Below are 5,576 nucleotides of genomic sequence, written 5' to 3'. Positions count from 1 at the left end.
TTGAGGAAAAATATGAAAATACTATAGATGCTCTTAATTTGGGAAAGGATTAAAAACAATAGACACATCAACTCAACATAAAATGTGTCTCTTATTGCATGCATGTCATCACATTCCTTGGGAATTTGAAACAAATTTTGCATTTTTATTGTAGCTAAAATAAAAGTGATCGCATATATTAAAAAAAGGCTATCTGGTGCACTAAGCTTCCGCTACCACGGGATTTGGAGAAGGGTCGGACTACAAATGTCTATTGTACGCAGTCTTACCTTGTATTTCTACGAGAGTTTATTTTCACGGCTCGAACAAGTGATCACATACGATTAGTATAATGTGAAACCATCATCATATGAGACATGCCATCCTTGCCTACAAGGTGGAGCATTGTCATCATACTCAGAACAACAGCTCCATCTCTTTTACAAGTTTTTTCTTCCTGTATTTGGCCTCTTATCCTTGTCGTTCCATTTATAGACGATTACTCCAGATCCGTCGCTCCATCCTCCATCGATTCCTTGGTGAGGCGAAGCCAGAGAAAATAGTCCTTTATCTCCTATTGATGCTTAAAAGCAACCATCCATATAGATAAGATGATCAAAGTTTAAATAGCAGCGAAAGAAATTAACGAATAGAAGCTAAAAAGTCAAGTGACTCACTAATCATGCATAAATCTCACACAACTGATTAATTTCCCACAGTAAACACTACTGAAAAATGTCTTCTATTCACTTCAAAATATTGGATTTTTGTACCCTTAAACTAAGAGATTCAGCAGTGAAATAGAAAATGAAAGCAACGGTACTAGGATTAAGGGAAAAGGGTCCATATAAAGGAAGAATTTTCAAACAATCAATTTGATCTGGTGAGATAAGGTCTGCGTACATACTACTCTCCCCAGGTTGTGGGATTATACTGGTTTATGTTGTTGTTATCCATTATGATAAGGACAAGAGTCACTGATCTAGATAAAAGTTTACTATACCATTCAGAGAAAATGACAGGACATCAAGGCAACTCAACTAATTCACCTAAATCTACCATCTATGTTGCTCGAATTCTTCAAAAATACAATCGCACCCGTCTCGGATCCTCTAGAAATGGTACACTTTTGGAAGCATTTTTAAGAGTGCAAGCAAAATGTGCATAGCTCCACAACTTAAAAATAAATGACAGGACATCATGGTAACTCAAACAATGGTATTCACCTAAACCTATGGCTTTTAGAATCTATGAAAACTACATGCATAGCTCCAGAAAATAGAACTCACACAGTGGCAATTCTAGATATACAAATGTATGGCATACCTACATTGCTCGGACTCTTCATGTGATGACCCGATAGGTCATCTCGTGTTTTGAAGCCTAATTATGTGATTCGAAGCCTTAAAATTATGTTTGGCCTTCCTCGATTTGAGTGCACAGTCCGGGCGTCTTCCTGGAAAGCTTTTATGTTAAAAACTGAGAAAATTAAGAATGTTTGCCTAAAAACTTCATTTGAGTCGACTTCGGTTAACATTTTTAGTAAACAGACCCGGATTCATATTTTCACGATCTCGGTGGGTCCGTACTACGATTTGGGACTTGGGCTTATGCCAGGAATCGAATTTGGAAGTCCCTAACCCGAGATATCGAACTTGTCGAAGTTTGAAAGTTAAAGGCTTAATGAATTTGACATGTTTGACCTAATTTTGACTTTTTGGATAACGGGTCCGTATTTTAGTTTTGGAATCCGGTATCGGTCCAATACCATATATATGACTTGTCTGTGAAATTTGATGAAAAACGGAATTGGTTTGATGTGATTCGGACGTCCGGTTGTGAAAGTCGAGATTTCAAAGTTTTCTTGAAAAATTACATTTGATTTGGTGTTCAATTCATAGTTTTAGGTATTATTTTGGTATTTTGATCACGCGAGAAAGTTCGTATGATTTTTTAAACTTGCTTGCATAGCTGGTTTGTAGCCCCGAGGGTTCAAGTGAGTTTCAGATAGGCTACGGGGTGAAAATTAGACTTAGAGCATTGCTCGTGTTTCAGTTTCTGGTGTAAGCCTCCGATCTCGCAAATGCTAGATCAGACATCGCATTTGTGACCTCTGCAGGTTCCTCATTTGCGAGCTATTTCTCGCATTTGCGAAGAATAGCTGGGCCTCATGACTTTTGCATTTGCAAACATTATCTCGCATTTGCGATGGGAGTTGAGGGGGCTACTCTTTGCATTTGCGATCACCGGGTCGCATTTGCGGTCTTGCCTGGGTTCGTGTTTGCGAACTGTCCTTCACATTTGCGAAGAATGCAGAAGTGTGATATTCTCGCATTTGCGATGTAACCTTCGTATTTGTGGGCTTCGCATTTGCGAAGCCTAGGTCACAAATGCGACATCTACAGCTGAAGAAATAGGACTTAGATGGGATTTTGATTCATTCTTTAAATTTTCAAACCTAAAAACACAAGAGACGATTTTCCAAAGAACTTTTCATCCCCAAATCATTGGTAAGTGATCTTAAACTAATTTCTTTCAATATTCCACTACTCTTTCCTAAGATTCAACCTAAAATCTAAAGTTTTCATGGTGGAATTGGGTTTTTTTAATGTATAAACTAGGGATTTGGAAAATTAGAGATTTAGACCTCAAATTGAGGTCGGATTCTAAAATAAATTACATAACCGGACTCGGGGGTAAATGGGTAATCGGGTTTTGGTCCGAATTTCAGATTTGGACCAAGAGGGCCCGGGTGTTGACTTTTGTTGATATTTTCAAACATGGGCTAAATTGAATTCTTTACAATCGTGGGTATTTCCTAAGTCTTAAATCTAATTGTTTGGTTGGTAATTTGCTATATTCTATCGGTTCGGAGGCTTGTGTGAAAGGAAATGTCGTGGTTGAGCTTTGAGTTTGGGACGTTGGAGTGAGGTAAGTGTCGTGGTTAACCTTGATTAAGGGAATAAGAATTGTTTGCCTATTTGCTGCTTGTTTAAATTGTTAGGAATAACGTATATGTGAGGTGACAAGTACTTATGCGGTGTAGTTTGGTTAAAGCATGGGGGTGGAATGTGGTTTCTTGGAAATTTAGCTTCCATTGTTCATGTTATCCATGTTTGGACTAGTATTATTAAATCGATCGCTTTTATCATGCTTACGAATCTTTTAGTGGTAATTGAGTATTGATTTCGAATTTGTGGTTGACATTGTGGAAGTAAGGCTTATACTTGTTATTTTATCTCCATATTGTTGTTATTCATTGTATTATGGTAAGGGAGAGTGTTAATGTACGAAGGGTGATGCCGTGCCATTTTTATTGATTTTATGGTGAGATTGAGAGTGTTAATACACGAAGGGTGATGTCGTGCCATATTGTAAGTGTAATGTACGAAGGGTGATGTCGTGCCATGATATGAGAGTTAATGCACGAAGGGTGATGTCGTGCCATAATATGAGAGTTAATGCACGAAGGGTGATGTCGTGCCATTTCTATTAATTTCATGGTGAGAATGGGAGTAAAAGCACGAAGGGTAATGTCGTGCATTCTTCTTTTACCTGTTCACTGGTTCCTATTGGTTCATAGTATGTTTGTTGTTCACATTATCATTCTGTGGTAGTTCTTTATCTCGTATTCCCCTCAGCATGTTCCCCTCTCCAGGCATTACTTGTCTAGTTCTTCATTACTGTTATTTGTATATATATTGTTAAATTATACATGTTTGATTTGTAGGTGTCTTGTCTTAGCCTCGTCACTACTTCATCGAGGTTAGACTCGACACTTATCAGTACATGGGGTTGGTTGTACGGATACTGCACTCTGCACTTTCTGTGCAGATTTTGGTACCGACTCTGGCTGATTGAGAGATTAGCTGTCGGATTTGCTATCAGGAGACCCAAGGTAGATCTCTCGGCATTTGCAAACCCTCGAGTCTCTTCTTAGTTTTATCTTTTACTATTTTCCTACTTCAAAACAATGTATTTTCCCTTCTTCAGACTATGTTTGTAGTAATCTTAGTAGCTCGTGAATTGTGACTCCAGATCTGGATGGTTGTAAATGTTGAAGCCTTTATATTATTTTGTATTCGCTGTATTTCATCTTAATTTATTGTTGTTGTTGACTGAATTGAATAAGGTTTAGCTTAATAATACTCTAACGTTGGCATGCCTATCAAGTGGGATGTTAGGCTCCATCACAGTCCCGACAGATAAGTTGGTATCAGAACACTAGGTTGCCTAGGTCTCACGATTCACGAGTGAGCTTAATAGAGTCTGGGGATCGGTACAGAGACGTCTGTACTTATATCCCACTGGTTATGAAGTTTAGGAACAAATTTCACTTTTATTATTCTCTGTCGTGCGATTTTGTTTTCTCAATACTGATTGAACTTTTCTATTCTTATTCTCTCGCAGATGGCGAGAACACGTACCTCTTCTTCAGCTGAGTAGCTGCCAGAGCATGGAGTGGCAGCTCCTACGAGGGGCAGAGGTCGAGGCCAAGGCCGTGCTAGAGGCCGAGGTAGGGGCAGGGCTCAGCCCATAGCCCCAGCAGCAGCCTCAGCAGTGGAGACTCATGTAGAGTTTAAGGAGGAGGCTCCAGCCTAGACTGCTCCTGTCGGGCCAGATTAGGTTTCGGAGGGGTTCATTGCCACCCCAGTGCTTCAGGACGCTCTGGTCCGTTTGGTGGGCCTTATGGAGTGTGTGACCCATACTAGCACATTTCCCACGGTACCAGCCGTCTCTCAGGATGGAGGAGGAGAAAAGACTCCTGCTACTCACACTCCGGAGCAGATGGCTCCCCAGTATCAGACTCCAATAGCTCAGCCAGTTAGAGTAGTTTAGTCGGTTATTGCGGTACAGGCCGGTGAGGGGCCAGCTAAATCTTCTGAGGCTTTATGGAGATTAGACAAGTTCACCAAGCTCTTTCTAGTTCAATTCAGTGGTGCATCTTCAGAGGACCCCTAGGAGTATCTTGACATTTGTCATGAGGTTCTACGGAACATGGGTATAGTGGAGACCAATGGGGTCGATTTTGCTGCCTTTCAGATGACTGGTTCTGCCTAGAAATGGTGGAGAGATTATTTGTTGACTAGACCAGTGGGGTCGCCTGCTCTTACTTGGGACCAGTTCTCTCAGCTCGTCTTGGAGAAGTTTCTCCCTATCACATTGAGGGAGGAGCATCACCGTCAGTTCTAGCGTCTTCAGCAGGGCAGTATGACTGTTACTCAGTATGAGACCCATTTTGTGGATTTAGCTTGCCATACTCTTCTTCTACTTTATACCGAGAGAGATAGGGTGATGAAGTTTATTGAGGGACTTGCTCAGCCTATCAAGTTGCAGATGGCTAAGGAGACTGAGAGTGAGATTTCTTTTTAGGAGGCTGCCAATATCGCCAGGCGAGTTTAGATGGTTCTTGCTCAGGGAGGTCAGGGGTCTAACAAGAGACCTCGTCATTCCGGTGGGTTCAGCGGTGCCTCGTCTGGAGGCAGGGGTCCGTTTCATTCAACACTTCAGACATCCCACTGTGCTCCAGGTGGTCGTGGCCCTCATATGCCTTATTCCGATCAGCTAGCCTACAGTGGACCACCAGCTCCTATCCG

This window comes from Nicotiana tabacum, chromosome 14 (genome assembly GCF_000715075.1).
Source record: "Nicotiana tabacum cultivar K326 chromosome 14, ASM71507v2, whole genome shotgun sequence".
Classification (NCBI taxonomy): Eukaryota; Viridiplantae; Streptophyta; class Magnoliopsida; order Solanales; family Solanaceae; genus Nicotiana; species Nicotiana tabacum.
Note: the sequence above shows the minus strand (reverse complement) of the source record.